Below are 24,126 nucleotides of genomic sequence, written 5' to 3' on the forward strand. Positions count from 1 at the left end.
CATGACGGGAGAGGCCACAACAGGGAGAGGCCCAAGTACCGCAAAAAAAAAAAAAAATAAAAAAAAAATAAAAAAAAAGAAGAAGAAATTAGAAAGATCTAAAATAAAAAAACTAACTTTACATCTCTAAGAACTAGAAAAAGAAGAACAAAGTAAGCTCAACATTAGCAGAAGGAAGGAAATAATAAAGACCAGAGTGGAAATAAATGAAACAGACCAGAAAAAAATAGAGAAGATTAAAAACCCTAAGATCTGAGTTTTTGAAAAGATAAAGAAAACTGAAAACTCTTTTTGCTAGACTAACCAAGAAAAAAAGAAAGGAGACTCATATAAATAAAATTAGAAATGAAAGAGGAGATATTACAACTGATACTCCAGAAATATATAGGATCATAAGAGGCTACTATGAACAATTACACATCAACAAGTTAGAAAACCTATAAGAAATGGATAAGTTCCTAGAAACACACAACCTACCAAGACTGAATCAGGAAGAAATATTGCAGAAAAGCTGAACAGATCAATAATGAGTAAGGAAATTGAATCAGTCATTGAAAACCTCCCAACATAGAAAACACTATGACTAGATATCTTCACTGGTGAATTCTACCAAACATTTACAGATGACTTAACACCAACTCTTCTCATACCTTCTATAAAATTAAAGAGCAGGAAACATTTCCACACTCATTTTACGAGGCCAGCATTACCCAGATACAAAAGCAAGACTAAGAATACTATAAAAGAAAAATATAGACCAATATCCCAGATGAATACAGGTGTAAAAATTCTCAATAAAATATTAGCAAACTGAATTCAAGAACACATTAAAAGGATTATATACCATGACCAAGTGCAATTTATCCTTGGGATGCAATGATGTTTCAACATACATAAATCAAAAAAAAGTGATGCACCACATTAATAAAATTAAAAGAAAAATCACAGGTTCATCTCAATAGATGCAGAAAGAGCATTTCATAAAATACAGCATGATTTTGTTATAAAAATCCTTGACAGATTGGGTATATAAAGAACATACCTCAATATACTAAATTCCATATATGACAAACCCACAGTAACTTTGTACCCAACAGTGAAAAGTGGAAAGCTTTTCTTCTAATATCAGAAACAAGGAAAGGGAGTCCACTCTCACTACTGTTATTCAATAAACTACTAGAAGTCCTAGCTAGAGCAATTAGGCAAGAAAAAGGAATAAAAGTCATCCAAATCAGAAAGGAACAAGCAAAATTGTCATTACTTGCAGATGATACAATCTTATATATAGAAAATGCCAAAGACTCAACAAAAAACTGTTGGAACTAATCAACAAATTTAGTAAAAATGCAGGATATAAAATAAACATCCTCATTCTGATCCACCAGCTATGTAATCAGCTCTATTACCTTATGAATGACACTTATTTGTGTTTCAGTTTCCTCATTTGTACAACTTATTTATATCTCAGTTCCTTCAACTATACAATTTAAAAATAAAGCATCTAACAGAGGGAAAAAAATAAACATCCTAAATTCTGTTGCACTTCTAGACACTAATAATGAAACATCTGAAAAAGAAATGAGGAAATCTTTCCCATTCAAAATATCATCAAAAATAATAAAATGCCTAGGAATAAATTTAACCAAGGATGTGAATGATCTGTATAACAAAAACAACAAGACTTTGTTGAAAGAAATCAAAGATGACACAAGCAAATGGAAAGATATCCCATTTTGATGAATTGGAAGAATTAATATTGTTAAAATATCCATACTTACCCAAAAGCCATCTATAGATTCAAAGCAATCCCTATAAAAATTCCAATGTCAAGGGACGAGGGGAAGATGGCGGAAGAGTAAGACGTGGAGTTCAGCTTCCTCCCCACAGATACACCAGAAAAACATCTACACGTGGAACAACACCTACAGAACACCTACTGAATGCCTGCAGAAGACCTCAGACTTCCTAAAAGGCAAGAAAGTCCCCACGTACCTGGGTAAGGCAAAAGAAAATATAATAAACAGAGACAAAAGGATAGGGACGGGACCTGCACCAGTGAGAAGGAGCCGTGAAGGAGGAAAGGTTTCCACACGCTAGGGAACCCTTTCGTGGGCAGAGACAGCAGGTGGCGGAGGGGGGAGCTTCGGAGCCACGGAGAAGAGCACGGCAACAGGGAAGCAGAGGGCAAGGCGGAGAGCTTCCCGCACAGAGGATCGGTGCTGGCTGGCACTCACCAGCCCGAGAGGCTTGTCTGCTCACCCACTGGGGCAGCCAGGGCTGGGAGCTGAGGCTCGGGCTTCAGACGGAGCACAGGGAGAGAACTGGGGTTGGTGTCATGAACACAGCATGCAGGGGGTTAGTGCACCATGGCTAGCTGGGAGGGAGTCTGGGGAAAAGTCTGGACCTGCTGAAGAGGCAAGAGACTTTTTCTTCCCTCTTTGTTTCCTGGTGCGTGAGGAGAGGGGATTAAGAGCACTGCTTAAAGGAGCTCAGGAGACGGGCGTGAGCCACAGCTAAAAGCACGGACCCCAGAGACGGGCATAAGATGCTAAGGCTGCTGCTGCCACCACCAAGAAGCATGTGTGCGAGACAGGTCACTATCCACACCGCCCCTCCCGGAAGCCTGTGCAGCCCGCCACTGCCAGGGTCCCAAGATCCAGGGACAACTTCCCTGGGAGAAGGCATGGCACGCCTCAGGCTGTTGCAACGTCATGCCTGCCTCTGCCACTGCAAGCTCGCCCTGCACTCCGTATCCCTCCCTCCCCCCAGCCTGAGTGAGCCAGAGTCCCTGAAGCAGCTGGTCCTTTAATCCCATCGTGTCTTCGTGAAGAACAGACACCCTCCGGTGACCTACACGCAGAGGCGGGGCCAAATCCAAAGCTGAGACCCGGGATCTATGAGAACAAAGAAGAGAAAGGGAAATCTCTCCCAGCAGCCTCAGAAACAGTGGATTAAAGCTCGACAATCAACTTGATGTACCGTGCATCTGTGGAATACATGAATAAATAACGAATCATTCAAAGTTGAGGAGGTGTATTTTGACAGCAAGATTTATTATTCTTTCCCCTTTTCCTCTTTTTGTGAGTGTGTTTGTGTATGCTTCTGTGGGAGATTTTGTATAGTTTTGCTTCCACCATTAGTCCTAGGGTTCTATCCGTCCATTTTTTTAAAATAATTTTTTATTTTAATAACTTTATTTTTCTTACTTTATTTTATTTTATTTTATCTTCTTTCTTTCTTTCTTTCCTTCCTTCACTGCTTTAGACAACGAATGACCCCAAATTGAGGAGGTGGACCTTGAGAGCAAGATTTATGATTTTTTCCCCTTTTCCTCTTTTTGCCAGTGTGTATGTGTATGCTTCTGTGTGAGATTTTGTCTGTATAGCTTTTCTTCCACCATTTTTCCTCGGATTCTATCTGTCCATTTGTTTGTTTTGCTTTGTTTTTTAATTTTTTCTTAATAATTATTTTTTTATTTTAATAACTTTATTTTATTTTACTTTATTTTATTTTACTTTATCTTGTTTCTTCCTTTCTTTTTTCCTTCATTACCTCCTTCCTTCCTCCTTCCCTCCCTTCTTTCTTTCTTTCTTTCTTTCTTTCATTTCTACTAATTCTCTCTTTCTAACTTTTCTCCCTTTTATTCTGAGCCGTGTGGATGAAAGGCTCTTGGTGCTGCAGCCAGGAGTCAGTGCTGTGCCTCTGAGGTGGGAGAGCCAACTTCAGGACAGTGGTCCAAAGAGACCTCCCAGCTCCACATAATATCAAATGGCGAAAATCTCAAAGAGATCTCCATCTCAACACCAGGACCCAACTTCACTCAACGACCAGTAAGCTACAGTGCTGGACACCCTACGCCAAACAACTAAAAAGACAGGAAAACAACACCACCCTTCAGCAGAGAGGCTGCCTAAAATCATAATAAGTCCACAAACACCCCCAAACACACCACCAAATGTGGAACTGCTGACCAGAAAGACAAGATCCAGCCTCATACACCAGAACACAGGCACTAGTACATTCCACCATGAAGCCTACACAACCCACGGAACCAAATTTAGCCATTGGGGACAGACATCAAAAACACCGGGAACTACGAACCTGCAGCCTGCAAAAAGGAGACCCCAAACACAGTAAAATAAGCAAAATGAGAAGACAGAAAAACACACAGGAAATGAAGGAGCATGATAAAAACCCACTAGACCTAACAAAGGAAGAGGAAATAGGCAGTCTAACTGAAAAATAATTCAGAATCAGGATAGTAAAGATGATCCAAAATCTTGGAAATAGAATAGACAAAATGCAAGAAACATTTAACAAGGACCAAGAAGAACTAAAGATGAAACAAGCAATATGAACAACACAATAAACGAAATTAAAAATACTCTCAATGGGATCAATAGCAGAATGACTGAGGCAGAAGAAGGGATAAGTGACCTGGAAGATAAAATAGTGGAAATAACTACTGCAGAGCAGAATAAAGAAAAAAGAATGAAAAGAACTGAGGACAGTCTCAGAGAACTCTGGAACAACATTAAACGCACCAACATTCGAATTATAGTGGTTCCAGAAGAAGAAGAGTAAAAGAAAGAGACTGAGAAAATACTTGCAGAGATTATACTTGAAAACTTCCCAAATATGGGAAAGGAAATAGTGAAACAAGTTCAGGAAGCACAGACAGTCCCATGCAGGATAAACCCAAGGAGAAATATGCCAAGACACATATTAATCAAACTGTCAAAAATTAAATACAAGGAAAACATATTAAAAGCAGCAAGGGAAAAACAACAACTAGCACACTAGAGAATCCACATAAGGTTAACAGCTGATGTTTCAGCAGAAACTTTGCAAGCTGGAAGGGACTGGCAGGACATATTTAAAGTGATGAAGGAGAAAAGCTTGCTACAAACATTACTCAAACCAGCAAGGATCTCATTCAGATTTGATGGAGAAATTAAAAATTTTACAGACAAGCAAAAGCTGAGAGAGTTCAGCACCACCAAACCAGCATTACAACAAATGCTAGAGGAACTTCCCTAGGCAAGAAACACAAAAGAAGGAAAGAACTACAATAACGAACCCAAAACAACTAAGAAAATGGGAATAGGAACATACCTATCGATAATCACCTTAAATGTAAATGGACTAAATGCTCCCACCAAAAGACACAGATTGGCTGAATGGATACAAAAACAAGACACATATATATGCTGTCTACAAGAGACCCACTTCATACCTAGAGACACATACAGACTGAAAGTAAGGGGATGGAAAAAGATATTCCATGCAAATGGAAATCAAAAGAAAGATGGAGTAACAATTCTCATATCGGACAAAATAGACGTTTAAATAAAGACTATTAGAAGAGACAAAGAAGGACACTACATAATGATCAAGGGACCGATCCACGAAGAAGATATAACAATTGTAAATATTTATGCACCCAACATAGGAGCAACTCAATACATAATGCAAATACTAACAGCCATAAAAGGGGAAATTGCCTGTAACACATTCATAGTAGGGGACTTTAACACACCACTTTCACCAAAGGACAGATCATCCAAAATGAAAATAAATAAGGAAACACAAGCTTTAAATGATACATTAAACAATATGGACTTAATTGATATTTATAGGACATTCCATCCAAAGCAACAGAATACACATTTTTCTCAAGTGCTCATGGAACATTCCCCAGGATAGATCATATCTTGGGTCACATATCAAGCCTTGGTAAATTTAAGAAAATTGAAATTGTATCAAGTATTTTTTCTGACCACAATGCTAAGAGACTAGATATCAATTACAGGAAAAGATCTGTAAAAAATACAAACACATGGAGGCTAAACAATACACTATATAATAACGAAGTGATCACTGAAGGAATCAAAGAATAAATCAAAAAACACCGAGAAACAAATGACAATGGAGACAAGACGACCCAAAACCTATGGGATGCAGCAAAACAGTTCTAAAAGGGAAGTTTATAGCAATACAATCCCACCTTAAGAAACAGGAAACATCTCGAGTAAACAACCTGACCTTCCACGTATAGCAATTAGAGAATGAAGAACAAAAAAACCCCAAAGTTAGCAGAAGGAAAGAAATCATAAAGATCAGATCAGAAATAAATGAAAAAGAAATGAAGGAAATGATAGCAAAGATCAATAAAACTAAAAGCTGGTTCTTTGAAAAGATAAAGAAAATTGATAAACCATTAGGCAGACTCATCAAGAAGAAAAGGGAGAAGACTCAAGTCAGTAGAATTAGAAGTGAAAAACTAGAAGGAACAACTGACACGGCAGAAATACAAAACATCATGAGAGATTACTACAAGCAACACTATGCCAATAAAATGGACAACCTGAAAGAAATGAAGAAATGTGTAGCAATGTACAACCTGCCAGGACTGAATCAGGAAGAAATAGAAAATATGAACAGACCAATCAGAAGAACTGAAATTGAAACTGTGATTAAAAATCTTCGAACAAAGAAAAGCCAAGGACCAGATGGCTTCACAGGCGAATTCTGTCAAACATTCAGAGAAGAGCTAACACCTATCCTTCTCAAACTCTTCGAAAATTGAGCAGAGGTAGAAACACTCCCAAACTCATTCTATGACGCCACGATCACCTTCATACCAAAACCAGAAAAGGATGTCGCAAAGAAAGAAAACTACAGGCCAATATCACTGATGAACATAGATGCAAAAATCCTCAGCAAAATACTAGCACACAGAATCCAACAGCACATTAAAAGCATCACACACCATGATCAAGTGGGGTTTATTCCAGGAATGCAAGGATTCTTCAATATATGTAAATCAATCAACGTGATACACCATATTAACAAACTGAAGGCGAAAAACCATAGGATCATCTCAATTGATGCAGAGAAAGCTTTCAACAAAATTCAACACCGCTTTATGATAAAAACTCTGCAGATAGTAGGCATAGAGGGAAGTTTTCTCAACATAATAAAGGCCATACATGATGAACCCACAGCCAACATCGTCCTCAATGGTGAAAAACTGAAAGCTTTTTCACTAAGATCAGGAACAGGACAAGTTTGCCCCTCTCACCACTATTATTCAACATAGTTTTGGAAGTTTTAGCCACAGCAATCAGAGAAGAAAAGGAAATAAAAGGAATCAAATCAGAAAAGAAAAGTAAAGCTGTCACTGTTTGAAGATGACGTGATACTATACATAGAGAATCCTAAAGATTCTACCAGAAAACTACTAGAACTAATCAATGAATTTGGTAAAGTAGCAAGATACAAAATTATTGCATGAAAATCTCTGGCATTCCTAAACACTAATGATGAAAAATCTGAAAGTGAAATCAAGAAATCACTCCCATTTACCTTTGCAACAAAAAGAATAAAATATTTAGGAATAAACCTACCTAAGGAGACAAAAGACCTGTATGCAGATAATTATAAGACACTGATGAAAGAAATTAAAGATGATACAAATAGAAGGAGAGATATACCATGTTCCTGGATTGGAAGAATCAATATTGTTAAAATGATTCTACTACCCTCAGCAATCTACAGATTCAATGCAATCCCTATCAAACTACCACTGGTTTTTTTTCACAGAACTAGAACAAAAAATTTCAGAATTTGTATGAAAACACAAAAGACCACGAATAGCCAAAGCAATCTTGAGAACGAAAAATGGAGCTGGAGGAATCAGGCTCCCTGACTTCAGACTATACTACAAAGCTACAGTAATCACAGTATGGTACTGGCAACAAAACAGACAGACAGATCAATGGAACAGGATGGAAATCTCAGAGATAAAGCCACGCACATATGGTCAACTTATCTTTGATAAAGTAGGCAGGAATATACAGTGGAGAAAGGACAGCCTCTTCAATAAGTGGTGCTGGGAAAACTGGACAGGGACATGTAAAAGTTTGAGATTAGATCACTCCCTAACACCATACACAAAAATAAGCTCAAAATGGATTAAGGACCTAAATGTAAGGCCATAAAGTATCAAACTCTTAGAGGAAAACATAGGCAGGACACTCTATGACATAAATCACAGCAAGATCCTTTTGGACCCAACTCCTAGAGAAATGGAAATAAAAACAAAAATAAACAAATGGGACCTAATGAAACTTCAAAGCTTTTGCACAGCAAAGGAAACCATAAACAAGACCAAAAGACAACCCTGAGAATAGGAGAATGTATTTGCAAATGAAGCAACTGACAAAGGATTTATCTCCAAAATTTATAAGCTCATGCAGCTCAATAACAAAAAAACAAACAACCGAATCCAAAAATGGGCAGAAGACCTAAATAGTCATTTCTCCAACGAAGATATACAGACTGCCAACAAACACATGAAAACGTGCTCACCATCATTAATCATTAGAGAATTGCAAATCAAAACTACAGTGAGATATCATCTCACACCAGTCAGAATGGCCATCATCAAGAAATCTAGAAACAATAAATGCTGGAGAGGGTGTTGAGAAAAGGGGACACTCTTGCACTGCTGGTGGGAATGTGAATTGGTACAGCCACTATGGAGAACAGTATGGAGGTTCCTTAAAAATCTACTAATGGAACTACCATATGACCCAGCAGTCCCACTACTGGGCATATACCCTTAGAACTCCATAATTCAAAAAGAGTCATGTACCAAAATGTTCATTGCAGCTCTATTCACAATAGCCCGGAGATGGAAACAACCTGAGTGTCCATCATCGGATGAATGGATAAAGAAGATGTGGCACATATATACAATGGAATATTACTCAGTCATAAAAAGTTATGAAATTGAGCTATTTGTAATGAGGTGGATAGACCTAGAGTCTGTCATACAGAATGAAGTAAGTCAGAAAGAGAAAGGCAAATGCTGTATGCTAACACATATATATGGAATTTAAGAAAAAACATGTCATGAAGAACCTAGGGGTAAGACAGGAATAAAGACACAGTCCTACTAGATAATGGACTTGAGCACATGGGGAGGGGGAAGTGTAAGCTGTGACACAGTAAGAAAATGGCATGGATATATATACACTACCAAACGTAAAATAGATAGCTAGTGGGAAGCAGCCACATCGCACAGGGAGATCAGCTCGGTGCTTTGTGACCACCTAGAGGCGTGGGATAGGTAGGTTGGGAGGGAGTGAGATGCAAGAGGAAAGAGATATGGGAACATATGTATATGTATAACTGATTCACTTTGTTATAAAGTAGATACTAACACACCATTGTAAAGCAATTATACTCCAATAAAGATGGTTTTTTTTTTTTTTTGCGGTATGCGGGCCCCTCACTGTTGTGGCCTCCCCCGTTGCGGAGCACAGGCTCCGGACGCGCAGGCTCCGGACGCGCAGGCTCAGCGGCCATGGCTCACGGGCCCAGCCGCTCCGCGGCATATGGGATCCTCCCAGACCGGGGCACGAACCCGTATCCCCTGCATCGGCAGGCGGACTCTCAACCACTTGCGCCACCAGGGAGGCCCTCCAATAAAGATGTAAAAATAAAATTCCAATATCATTTTTCTCAGAGATAGATAATAAAATCCTAACGTTTGTATAGAACCCCAAAAGACCCCAAATAGCCAAAGGAATCACGAGAAAGAAGAATAAAAATGGAGGCATCACACGTCCTGATTTCAAACTATACTACAAAACTGTAACAATGAAAACAGTATGGTACTGGCATAAAAATAGATGCATAAACCAATGGAACAGAATAGAGAGCCCAGAAATAAATCTCCTTATATATGGTCAACTAATATTTGATAAGGGATCCAAGAACAGCCAGAAGGGAAAGCATCATCTCTTCAACAAATGGTGTTGGGAAAACTGGATAACCACATGAACAAATATCAAATCAGATCCGTATACTTCACCACACACAAAGACCATTTGGCCATAACATTTTTTAACTAATCTTATGACACATGAGTAATCAAATTTCCACTATAAATGATCCTCTTCCCTGTTTAGGAAAAATGCTAGGAAAATTGTTTGGTTTAGGAGAATCTTGGCTTAAAACTTTACTAACAACATGGTCATTTCTATTGTCAAATTTGATCACATCTATAGTTCTATATAAATGAACATACATAATGCACATGAAAGGTAAAATTGCATAAGTCCTGTTGGACAACTTGGAATCGACTGTTAGTCCTTGCCAGACATCTTACTCGTACCACCTACTAAAAGGAAAAAAAGAACCAGACCATTAAGACATCAAGGGACATGATGGATCCAGGGCAGGTAAGTCACCACCCTGGCATTCAGGGGCCAAATATTTTATCACTTTATTCTTTCTAACAAGAGATTAATGATCAGAAGGGGAGAATTGATGAAATAAAATTCATATTTTATGGCAAGACAAGAAAAATTTAAACATAAAAATTTTCTTTGCCCACTCAGGCCTCCTTCCTTCCATTTAGTGTGTCTTGTGCATCTGCATTAACCAGACCTCCTTAGGAGATAACATTCCTTCTTAATTTCATAAAGAGTCACAACTCCTTAGGAGGTAATCTTCCTTCTTATTCTTGCAAAGGGCCACAATGAGCCATGACCCGCTTTGTATATGTAGATCTGGATTGTTTAAACTGTCAATACATGACTTGACATATAAACTTTTGTCTCAAAAACTCATATAACTGTGCTTTGACCTCTAATGGGCTGAACAGTCCTCAGAGCTTTCTGAAAGATGGTCTCTCAGGTTATAATCCTCAGGTTGGCTTAAATAAAATTTCCCATTTCTTTCTTAGATTGACTGTTAATTGTTACATTGACACTTGAAAACTCCTATTTATCCTTTAAGACTCAAACATCACCTCCTCCACCAAGTCTTCTGTGACCTTTTCACCCAAATGTCACCCAGATCTTTTCTACTCATGTTAATGAGTTGCTTACTTTTCAGTTTTCCAATTCCTCCCTCCTGAATTTACTCAGCCTGTCACTAACACTGTGTCCTTTTCTACAAAATGGGTATAACCCTATTGGGAATTTAAATGAGAAGCATGCAATGCTTAGCTTTGTCCCTGACATATAGTAAGTAACCAACAAGCACTAGATGTTAGCTAGAGCTTTGCCTCTCTCCCAGATGAGCTCCAGGGCAAGGCTGCGGTCTTATATTTGTGTATTCCCTTTCTGTAGCACAGAACTGTCCACATAGAGGGCTCCTAGAGCATGTATGCTGAATGAGTGAATAAGATTAATGAATGATTTTTGCTTCCTCCGTTCAAAACCATCTGCTTTATATAAGTAGAAATGGTAAATATATTCAGTCATGTTTAAATAGGGTATAGTAGAAAAGAACTCTGAACCCTGCTGAATATTTTCTGCTCTGCTACCATACCATCACTGACCAGCAAAAGTGCCCCAAGCTCAGGGTGCTATTATAAAGACCAGGTTTCCAAGGAACAAAACATAGGCTATCTCATCATCAGGTGACATTAGCTAGATAATAACATTCTTTGAGACCTAGCTGTTTCCCTGAGACACTACAGAGGAAGAATATTGACCTTGCTCCTTCTCCAGAAGCTACTTTGGTCCCATCTATACTATCACCAAAGGCAAAGAGTTCTCTAACTCTACTCCACCCCCCTCTAACCTACATTATGCTGATCCTCATTACCTGCCTTTGATTATATGGTTCTTCCTGCTTAGAATATCCTTTCCCCTCCACTCTGGCTAACCAAATCTTACCTATACTTCAAGCCTTCACAGATAAAATGAATTGGGTATCATGCTATGTATAGGAGCTTACCAGAAAGAGAGGGATGGAATAGAAGGAAAGGTGGAGGTGGATTGGTACAAGTTGTAAGAGGAAAAAGAACATTTATGGGAGTCCTGATAGTATGAACAAAGACATGGTGTTTGTGAAAGACCATGGTATGTTCGAGAAGTAGCAGTTAGTTAAATGTAACTCCTGTGATAAGCAAAAGTCACTGGCCATAAACATGAAAGGTAAGTTGAGGAAAAATTGTGAAGTGTCTTACTAAAAGTCAGGGATTTAATCTTGTACGTGATGGGGAGTCTAAATAATTCTGAACATAGGATTGTCAAGATAAAAACATGTATTTTAGAAACATCCTAATATGTAAACTAGATTGGAGTTTGTATTAGTTTGCTAGGACTACCACAACAAAGTACTAAAAACCAGGGGGGCTTCAACAAAAAACAATTATTGTCTCACAGTTCTGGAGGCTATAACTCTGAAACCAAAGTGTCACCAGTGTTGGTTTCTCCTGAGAGCTCTGAGAGAAGGATCTGTTCTAGATCTCTCTCCTTGGCTTGCAGATGGCTGTCTTCTCCCTCTGTCTCTTCAGATCATCTTCCCTCTATGAGTCTTTCAGTCCAAATTTCCCACTTTTATAAAGATACCAGTCATATTGGATTAGGGCCTGTCCTAACTACCTCATTTTAATTTGATTACCTCTGTAGATACCCTGTATCCAAATACAGTCACATTCCATGGTACCAGAAATTAGGACTCCAACATATTTTGAAGGACATAATTCAACACATAACAAAGGCCATAGAGACTGGAGGCAGATTAAACAACAGTAAAGGAGCTATATTAATAGGCCAGGTCATACATGCTGAAAAACTAAGCAAAGACCCTACAAATAAGGATGGGGAGCATACAAAGCTTCAAGAAGCAGAATCTAGATGTTAAGGAGAAAGAAGAGTCATAGATGACTCTAGGCTTTATTGTTCAGTTGATTATGTGACTGTTGGTCAGGGATAGAAATTGGTATGTTGGGGTTTGATGATGAATTCAGTTTTAGACATATTAAATGTGAGGTGTCAAGTTAAGGTGTCCAGTTAACAGACAAGTGGGTGGGTCCAGGCTCAGAAAAAGTGTTCAGTTTGGAGATGCCAAGTTGTCATACAGGCCTTCATCAGCATAAAAATGGCAGTTGAAAATCTTAAGTAGATGAAATGACCCAAATAAGGAGCATAGAGTAGCAAGGTAAGAGAATGAAAAAAAGAAAAACAATCAGAGAGGTAGGTGGAAATCCAAGATAGAGTATCGTCACAGAAGACAAGGAAGGGAAGGCTTTAAAGATGAAAGGAAAGTACAACAGCCTCAAATGTAGTAGAGTCAATATGTTGAAAACCTAATGAGAGAGCACTTGACATGGCATTTAGGAGATCTTCAGGTAACTCTTGCAGGAGCAGTTTCAATAATGATTTAAATGGAAACTGCAGAAAAATAGGGTGGTAATTTGAGTAAGTGTTGTTAAAGAAAGATCAATTTAGTGAAAAATGTGTTTGCAAGATAAAGATTAGGCAGTAGAGCATAACAGTGAAGGTGTAGACTTTATTTTGGGGTTCAAATTTCACTTCTGCTACTTCCTAGCTGTGTAAACTGGGAAAGTTGCTTGTTTTTCTGTCTTAAATTCACAACTAAAATATTGGGGAAACAACGGTACTTACTTAATAGGATTGTTGTGAGCATTATGTGAATTGATAAACGCAAAGTGTTCAGTAGAGGGCTTGGCACAGAGTAGGTGTTCAATAAAATGTTAGGTATATTAGGTGGGAATGGTTGGATGGGTGGAAGAACCAAAGAAGGAAAAATAAATTGAAGAAGATTGGAGAGAAGGAAGCTGATGGAACAACTTCTCAGAAGGCATAGGAGAGAATGGATCTTCTTTTGCTTACTAGATCTGTGACCTTGGGTAAAGTACTTTACATTCCTGTGCCTCAGTTTCATATTCTGTAAAGTGGAGATGACAATAATGCCTACCTCACAAAGCTATTTTGAGGATTAAATGAAATGTTACATGAAACACACTTCCCTACTGGGAAGAACTTGGGGAGAAGAATGGTGTATAATCTACATGAAATCATGTGTTCCAGCAAGACTGAAAGTTAAAAAAAAAGTTATCAAGTGAATAATTTTCAAAATTTCATGCTAGAGTAAAACAGTTACATCAGTTATACAATCTTGTGATGTTTCCTTAAAAAGGTTAAGCATTCTTCTAGTGCTAATAAATTTATTGTGATTTTTAAAATAAGTATGCTGAAAATACTTTTTGTATTTCAGTAGTTTCAAATGTGTTTGAAACTTTTTCAGATAATAGTTATAAAACAATAGTTAGTATAAAATTAAATTGTATTAGTTGACATGAATTCAGCAATAAGCTTACTATTTTTTTTCCAAAGGAGTATTATTATCCAAATCATACAAACATAAACCACTTTGTGTCAAGATGAACAATTGAAGATTCATCCTCTTCTTTTTTTTTTTTCTGAGAGTTTTGAGGAAGGATTGCAAGGTTTTGTTTTGTTTTGTTTTGTTTTAACACCTTTATTGGACTATAATTGCTTTACAATGGTGTGTTAGTTTCTGCTTTATAACAAAGTGAATCAGTTATACATATACACATGTCCTCATATCTCTTCCCTCTTGCATCTACATCCTCTTTACTAGACTAGAATTTTAAATATGATAATTATTGATTATTTATCTTCTTTAAAAATGCCTTACTATCTCACTCAGAATAAAAGCCAAAATATTTACAAGGTCCTATATGATCTGGCCCTCTCTGTCTCTCTGAAATCATGTCCTACCACTCTTTTCCTCTCCACTCCAGTGATATTGGTCTTGCTAGTCCTTGAACACACCAAGCTTTTACTATTCTAATTTATCTGTCTAGAATACCCTTCCCTTGGGTATTCTCATGGCTGGCTCTCTCACTTCATTCATTATATTCTTAAATATCACCATATCGGGTGGAGTCACAATGGCAGAACAGGAGGACATGGAGTTCACATCTCCTCACAACTAGGGCACTTACTCGGTGCTGGTGGGGGACTTTGGACACCCAAGGGGACAGAAGGAATCCTTGTGTGACTGGGTAGGATGTGGGGTGGTGGGGGGGAAGGAGTAGAGGAGGAAAAGGGGATGCAGGATGGGACTGGTGCCCCTGAAGGGTGGCTTGGGGAGGGGAGGGGTTCTCATGCTTGGAGGGGTCCACTCATGGTGAGGGGATCAGTGGGGATGGGGAAAGACCTTCAGGGAATGGGAGGAGAATGCAGCCAGCATATCCCCCAACTGCTCAGGCCCCAGTGAGTGTGCTGTGGTCCCAGCCCTGAACCTCTGCCTCCAGGGCCCCCTCCAGCCACACAGGTCCTGAGCCTAAGCCCCCCACTCAGGCCTCTTCCAGCTTTTTTTTTTTTTTTTTGCTATTGTGGTTCTGTTTTGCTTTGTTGTTTCATTTTTATAATTTTTATTCTTTGTTATTGTTCTGCTCCTTTTTGTTTGTTGCCATTTTTTTCTTTTTTTGGGGGGGCATGCCACATGGCTTGCAAGTTCTTTGTTTCCAAGCTGAGGGTCAGGCCTGCGTTCTTCTGGCAGGAGCACTGAGCCACTGGGCTAACATGAACTTCAGGCCCCAGGGAATATAAATTGGTGTGAGTTTTCCTGGAGGTCCTCATCTTGGCACCAAGACATGGCTCCACCCAACTGCCTGTAAGATCCAGTGCTGGACACCTCAGGCTAAACAACCAGCAAGACAGGACCACAGCACCACACATCAAAGCAAAACAAAACAAAAAGAGACCAAAAAAAAGTTACAGATGAAGGAGCAAGGTAAAAACCTACAAGACCAAACAAATGAAGAGGAAATAGACAATCTACCTAAAAAAGAATTCAGAGTAAAGATAGATGATGATATCCAAAATTTTGGAAATACAAAGGAGGCATAGATCGAGAAAATACAAGAAACATTTAACAAGGACATAGAAGAACTAAAGAACAAACAAACAGTGATGAACAGCATGATAACTGAAAAGAAAAATACACTAGAAGGAATCAGTAGCAGAATAACTGAGGTAGAAGAATGAAAAAGTGAGCTGGAAGATAGAATGATGGAGATAACTGCTGAGGAGAAGAAAAAAGAAAAAAAGGATGATAAGAAATGAGGACCATCTCAGAGACCTCTGGAACAAGATTAAATGCACCAATATTCGAATTATAGGGGTCCCAGAAGAAGAAGAGAGAGAGAAAGTGTCTGAGAAAATATTTGAATAGATTATAGTTGAAAATTTCCCTAACATGGGGAAGGAAATAGCCACCCAAGTCCAGAAAGGGCAGAGAGTCCCATACAGGATAAACCCAAGGAGAAACACACCAAAAATCATACTAATCAAACTAACAAAAATTAATTTCAAAGAAAAAATATTAAAAGCAGCATAATCCCCACAATGTTATCAGCTCATTTTCCAATAGAAACTCTGCAGGCCAGAAGGGAGTGGCAGGATATATTTTAAGTGATGAAAGGGAAAAACCTACAACCAGGATTACTCTACCCAACAAGGATCTCATTCAGATTCAACAGAGAAATCAAAAGCTTTACAGAGAAGCAAAAGCTAAGAGAATTCAGCACCACAAAACCAGCTCTATGACAAACGCTAAAGGAACTTCTCTAAGCAGGAAACACAAGAGACGAAAAAGACCCACAAAAACAAACCCAAAACAATTAAGAAAATGGTAATAGGAAGGTACACATTGAAAATAACCTTGAATGTAAATGAATTAAATGCTCCAACCAAAAGACACACACTGGCTGAATGGATACAAAAATAAGACCTGTATATATGCTGTCTACAAGAGACTTACTTCCGACCTAGGGACACATACAGACTGAAAGTGAAGGGATGGAAAAAAAGATATTCCATTCAAATAGCAATCAAAAGAAAGTCAGAGTAGCAATAGTCATATAAGATAAAATAGACTTTAAAATAAAGACTGTTACAAGAGACAAGGAAGGACACTACGTAATGATCAAGGGATCAATCCAAGAAGAAGATATAACAATTTTACATATTTATGAACCCAACATAGAAGCACCTTAATACATAAGGCAAATGCTAACAGCCATAAAAGGGGAAATCAACATTAACACAATAATAGTGGGGGACTTTAACACCCCACTTACACCAATGGACAGATCATCTAGACAGAAAATTAATAAGGAAACACAAGTTTTACATCACACAATAGACCAAATAGACTTAATTGATATTAATAGGACATTCCATCCAAAAGTGGCAGAATACACTTTCTTCTCAAATGCACATGGAACATTCTCCAGGATACATCACATCTTGGGTCACTTATCAACCCTCAGTAAATTTAAGAAAATTGAAATCATTTCAAGAATCTTTTCCAACAATGATATGAGATTACAAATCAATTACAGAAAAAAAAACGTAAAAGAACAAAAACATGGAGGCTAAACAATATGCTACTAAATAACCAAGAGATCACTGAAGAAGTCATAGAGGAAATCAAAAAATTCATGGAAACAAATGACAATGAAAACATGATGACCCAAAACCTATGGGAAGAAGCAAAAGCAGTTCTACAAGGGAATTTTATAAGAATACAGTCCTACCTCAAGAGAAAAAAAAATCTCAAATAAACAACCTAATCTTACACCTAAAGCAACTGGAAAAAGAAGAACAAACAAAACCCAAAGTTAGTAGGAGGAAAGAAATCATAAAAATTAAAGCAGAAATAAATGAAATAGAAATGAAGAAAACATAGCAAAAATCAATGAAATTAAAAGCTGGTTCTTTATAAAGATATATAAAAATGATAAACCTTTAGCCAAACTCATCAAGAAAAAACGTGAGAGGATTCAAATCAATAAAATTAGAAATGAGAAAGGTGAAATTACAACTGATATTGCAGGAATACAAAGGATCATAAGAGACTAAAACAAGCCAATAAAATGGACAACCTGGAAGAAATGGACAAATTCTTGGAAAGGTACAAACTTCCAACACTGAACCTAATAGAAATAGAAAATATAAACCGACAAATCACAAGTAATCAAATTAAAGCTGTGATTAAAAATCTTCCAACAAACAAAAGTCCATGACCAGATAGCTGCACAGGCGAATTCTATCCAATGTTAATGAGGAGCTAACACCCTTCTTTCGCAACTCCTCCAAAAAACTGCAGAGGAAAGAACACTCTCAACTCATTCTACGAGGCTACAATCACCCTGATACCAAAACCAGTCCAGATATCACAAAAAAAGAAAATCACAGGCCAATATCACTGATGAACATAGATGCAAAAATCCGCAACAAAATGCTTACAAACAGAATCCAACAACACATTAAAAGGATCATACACTATGATCAAGTGGGATTTATTCCAGGGATGCAAGGATTTTTCAATATATGCAAATCAATGAATGTGATACACCATATTAACAAACTAAAGAATACAAACGATATGGCAATCTCAATAGATGCAGAAAAAGCTTTTGACAAAATTCAACACCAACTTATGATAAAAACTCTCCAGAAAGTGGGCACAGAGGGAACCTACCTCAACATAATAAAGGCCATATATGACAAACCCACAGCCAACATCATTCTCAATGGTGAAAAACTGAAAGCATTGCCTCTAAGATCAGGAACAAAACAAGGATGTCCATTCTTACCACTATTATTCACCATAGTTATGGAAGTCCTAGCCATGGCAATCAGAGAAGAAAAAATAAATAAAAGGAATCCAAATTGGAAAAGAAGTAAAACTGTCACTGTTTGTAGATGACATGATAAATAGAGAATCCTAAAGATGCTACCAGATAACTAGTAGAGCTAATCAATGAATTTGGTAAAGTAGCAGGTTACAAAATGAATGCACAGAAATATCTGGCATTCCTATACACTAATGACGAAATATCTGAAAGAGAAGTTAAGGAAACACTCCCATTTACCACTGCAACAAAATAATAAAATACCTTGGAATAAACCTACCTAAGGAGGCAAAAACCTGTACTCAGAAAACTATAAAACACTGATGAAAGAAATCAAAGGTGACAAAAACAGATGGAGAGATATACCATGTACTTGGATTGGAAGAATCAATATTGTGAAAACGACTATCCTACCCAAAACAACCTACAGATTCAGTGCAATCCCTATCAAATTACCAATGGCATTTTTCATAGAATTAGAACAAAAAATTTCACAATTTGTATGGAAACACAAAAGATTCCGAATGGCAAAGCAATCTTGAGAAAGAAAAAATGGAGCTGTAGAAAGCAGGCTCCCTGACTTCAGACTATACTACAAAGCTACAGTAATCAAGACAGTATGGTACTTGTACAAAAACAGAAATATTAATCAATGGTACAGGATAGAAAGCCCAGAGATAAACCCATGCACCAATGGACACCTAATCTATGACAAAGGGAACAAGGATATACAATGGGGAAAAGACAGACACTCCAATAAGTGGTGCTGGGAAAACTGCCCAGCTACATGTAAAAGAATGAAATTAGAACACTCCCTAAGACAATACACAAAAATAAACTCAAAATGGATTAAAGACCTAAATATAAGACTGGACTCTATAAAACTCTTAGAGGAAAACAGGAAAAACAGTCTTTGACATAAATCACAGCAAGGTATTTTTTGATCCATCTCCTAGAGTAATGGAAATAAAAACAAAACCAAATAAATGGCACCTAATTAAAGTTAAAAACTTTTGCACAGCAAAGAAAATCATAAATGAAACAAAAAGATAACACTCAGAATGGGAGAAAATATTTGCAAATGAAGCAACTGACAAGGGATTAATCTCCAAAGTATACAAAGAGCTCATGCAGCTCAATATCAATAAAGCAAACAACCAATCCAAAAATGGGTGGAAGATCTAAATAGACATTTCTCTAAAGAAGATATACAGATTGCCAAAAATCACATGAAAGGATGCTCAACATCACTAATCATTAGAGAAATGCAACTCAAAACTACAATGAGTTATCACATCACAACAATTAGAACTGTCATCATCATAATATCTACAAACAATAAATGCTGGAGAAGGTGTGGAGAAAAGAGAACCCTCTTGCACTGTTGGTGGGAATATAAATTGATAGAGCCGCTCTGGCAAACAATATAGAGGTTCCTTACAAAACTAAAAATAGAACTACCATATGACTCAGCAATCCCACTACTAGGTATATACCCTGAGAAAACCATAATTCAAAAAGACACATTTACCCCAATGTTCATTGCAGCACTATTTACAATAGTCAGGACATGGAAGCTACCTAAATGTCCACCAATAGATGAATGGATAAAGAAGATGTGGTAAATACATACATTGGAATATTACTCAGCCATAAAAAAGGAATGAAATTGGGTTTTTTGTAGAGATGTGGATGGACCTAGAGACTGTCATATGGAATGAAGTCATTCAGAAAGAGATAAGCAAATATTGTATGTTAATGCCTATATGTGAAATCTAGAAAAATGATACAGATGAACCAATTTTCAGGGCAGGAATAAAGACTCAGACATAGAAAACAGACGTTGGACACAGTGGGGGAAGGGGGGTTGGCATGAATTGGGAGATTAAGGTTGACATATATACACTACCATGTGTTAAATAGATAGCTAGCGGGAACTTGCTGTATAGCACAGGGAGCTCAGCTTGGTGCTCTATGGTGACCTAGATGGGTGGGATGAGGGGCAGTGGGATGGAGGTCCAAGAGGGAGGGGATATATGTATACACATCGTTGATTCACTTCTTTGTACAGAAACTAACACAACAGTGTAAAGCAACTGTACCCCAATTTTAAAAAAAAAAGTACCATAACAGAGAAGCCTTCCTTGACTGTTCTATATCAAACAGCTCTCCCCAGTCCTTTCTCCCATCTTATTCCCACCTGACAAAAACTTTTGTTTATTGTCTTTCCCCTCCACTAACACACCCTCATTAGAATACAGTCTCCAAAAATGCAGGGGACTTGTAGACTCTCCAGAGTCGTGTGCAGTGATGACACAGAGTAGATCGTCAGTAAACGTTTGTTGAATGAATGAATTAATGAATCTCATAACACAATGTACTTTCGTATTGATTCCTTTGCCTATCACGGGTCCTTACCCTTGAAGGCTGAGGAAAAACTAGGAAGGAACTCAGACCAAAGTAAATGTAGGGGTGAGCTGTACTAGTCTAGGCAAGAACAGCCTAGCCCACCAGATCCTGGCATTACACAACGGGAGTTGGGGGTCAAAACTACTGTGTGTGAAATAGAGAGAGTGTGCAAAGTGTCCTTTTTGCAGTTATCCCTTATGAATCCTTTTTGCCTCTGTGTAGACAGAAATTATCTGCAATCCCAGGAAGCAGAATGAATGACAACAAACTAATTGCTCTGGGAAAGCCACTTGAAGCCTTTGGAGAAGGATTTCTATTGTTTGCCTATAGTAATTGTTAGTGGGTTCACAAAACTTTCATTGTCCTAGGAAGTGAATAACCATATTTCATCAACCATATTTTATGACAGCTATATCCTGCTGTTATATCCTCTCCCAAAGAAAAAACAACATGAATGCAAAGGGACAATCAAATATTAAAATGGAAGCACAGCAATACCTAACATATTCCATGCTTACTAAATGCAAGAGGCAGGCTGTGGAGTCAGCACATAGTTCCTTCCCCACCTTCTACGCCAGGGTATGGATAGCAGAGTTCAGTGTGTGTGACATGTACAAGTGGCTCTTTGCTCTAGGACAAGACTGTACTCCCACTGATGAAAGTAACCAGGAGAGTTCCAGTTGAATTCATGTTTCCTTTGTTTTTAGGACCCCATAAACCAGGGACTTTAGAGAGAAAGAACACTAAGTGAGGCTTTCTTCTTTATCTGAATCCAGTGGATTCAATGATATGGCCATTCCGAATGTCATTTTGAGGTTTTTAAAACCAATTGAGACAAGGGATGGAGGAAGGTGCTTTAGCTAAATGTTGCTGAGAAACCTAGAATCAACACAGGCCCTTGATGGGAGTTGACACTGGGGATGCAAAGAAACCTAGCACATTAAAGAAGGGAGGATCTCTGCGCCTTGCGTGTGTAATACCAGAGACAGTTGAACTGGTAAATTGCAGAGCATTGGAAGCTGTGGCATTCCATTGACCAAATAGAAATAAATACATACATTCATATAGACAATCCATACCTTAAAAAGAAAATCCAGAGTGAAATATTAGACCTAAAACCTTAAACAACATGTTTTCATCTCTTTGACCTGTGGGATATCATTAGGCTCCATCCAGACCTGCCACCCTCCAGAAGCAGAAACATGAGAAAAATAAGCTTGGAAGAGATGCCACTGATCTGTATGAGGCCTTCTAACAAGTTTCCACCACACCAGTTCTTTTATTTAACGGCAGAAGGGAGCTGGTGAAGCCCCCCTCCCCAATACAATCTTCCAGACTGTACATGGACATGTGAATGACATATTAGCCAAGGTGGCCTTGGCTTCCCTATTGAAGCATCCTGCCCTTCTTTCTTTGTATGCCATTTGAACTTGAGCTCCTATCTCTTCCAGCTGGATCTCCCAGTCACTTGGGCTTGGGTATATGGATGTGGTACTAAAGAAAAGGCAATAAAGATGAACAGTGGGAACTTTCACGTGACACATACTTGGTAAATGTTGGAATCAAATTCAACATTCATCTCTAGGAAGAAACCTTGGCCGTCAATCTGTTAAGAAAGGAAACACCACTCTACATGGTCTTGACATATTACAGACACTCAGCAGTGGGATCAGCCACAGGCAGTGAATCTGGCACTCGATCAATATTTGTAGAATAAATTATTTTTTTCCAAATCTTCTGCAATGCCATGGCACCTCTTAGGAAACAGAAATTTTCCTCTTGAGCTATAACTGCAGAGCCTATTGACTCTTCAGTTAACTAATGTGGAACTTGGCAACATTGCCCAGGATGCACCTCCTGAGAATCAACTGGATATTAGAACAAGTTTGGAGGCTGGTATGAGGAAGAAAAACTGTCCTCTCTGTACAAATTCCCCCAACACACACGTATTGTCATAGTAAGGTGAGTCAGTGCCATCCTTCTCGAAATCTAATTTCCAGGATCTATTTCTCACAGTTGAACTAGTGCACTGTCCCTTTAAGAAGCCAGGCAAGATGGAGCCTTCCCAGCTCACGGTTAGAAGCTTTAAGCAGCCAGATAGGGATGCTGGAGGGTGAGAAAAAGAAAGGACGCCTGGAAGGGATAAGTCGAGGCTCTAAGGACAGCAGAGGAAATCAAGGCTCTAATCATACAATCAGCAAATTCTGAGGTACCTATCCCGTGGGTGGCAGCTCCCCTAGGCTTTAAAGCACCACCCCTCCTCCGCTCCCCTCCTCTTCTTACCCCACCCTACCCTGCCCCACCCTCCGGATCCTTCTTGAAAGAGTCTCTTTCTGTAAGGTGGCTCTTCCCCACCGCCCCCCCACCAGCGGAGACCCCAGTGAGGGTGGCAAAAGGAAGGGGAGGGGTGAGGAGGCAAAATGAAAGGGACTTACTTTCGGATTCTGCGCCTCCAAAGGCATCCTCTCCTCCCAGCCCCGGGCCAGGCCGACGGGGCGGGGCTGGGGTTGAGCTGGTGGACTCGGGGTCCTCACTCCCTCGTACTACAAACCTAGTTCAGTGGAGAGTTAGGGTGAATGGGCACCGACTAGGGCCGGTGTACACTCGAATTTAATTATCTGAAAAGGAGACAGAAGGGTTTGAGAGAGTCGATCGGGGTAGGAATGGAGGTGAGCTCTAAAACACTCTTGTCCTCCCTTTCTGGCTAGCTTCCCCCGCCTGGCATTAGCGATATCAGGGGCTATGGTTTTCTTTTTTCTTCCTTTTGGTTTCTCCCAGCTGCCTGTCCCAGACCCCACCCAGCGGCTCCACCCCATCCACTGCTACACATTCTGTCAATCACCAGCCCCTTTAAAGCTGCACCGCACAACTTGGGTTTCCATCTCTCTTTGGCGGGCAGACACAATCACGGGGCTCCTGGCACTTCCAACAACCCCTCCGACATTTCTGTTGAGTTTAGGAAGCTGAGGTTAGTTGCTAGTGGCGGCCTCCTCTACCCCTCTGCCCCGAAACTTGCACAGTCGGCTCCACCCAAATTCCTTCCGGCCGGCTAGGCCACCAAACCCCACCCCATCTCTTTTCTTTACTTCGTTTATGGTAAAAAGTGGTTCCCTAGATCGCCAAGAAAGTTCCTGCAGCGCCCTCATTGGCGCTGCCCACTCTCGTACAGTTTCTGTACTGAAGTGGCTACAGCAGATTTCCTGTCCCTGGGG

General features: G+C 39.0%; 1 protein-coding gene across 9 annotated transcripts in view; it reads right to left on the minus strand.

The window, feature by feature from the left end:
- Nucleotides 1-23,907, minus strand: part of KLF8 (KLF transcription factor 8) — a 346,775-nt gene extending 322,868 nt beyond the window's left edge. For 5 of the 9 annotated variants that reach the window (XR_009530891.1, XR_009530893.1, XR_009530892.1 and 2 more), the window contains exon 1: nt 23,350-23,907. The gene's annotated coding sequence lies outside the window, so the exon portion shown is untranslated. The remainder of the gene's footprint in view (nt 1-23,349) is intronic. The other 4 variants (XM_060087557.1, XM_060087553.1, XM_060087556.1 and 1 more) reach the window with 4 other exon arrangements.
- Nucleotides 23,908-24,126: the final 219 nt, after the last annotated feature.

This window comes from Mesoplodon densirostris, chromosome X (assembly GCF_025265405.1).
Source record: "Mesoplodon densirostris isolate mMesDen1 chromosome X, mMesDen1 primary haplotype, whole genome shotgun sequence".
NCBI classification, from domain to species: Eukaryota; Metazoa; Chordata; class Mammalia; order Artiodactyla; family Ziphiidae; genus Mesoplodon; species Mesoplodon densirostris.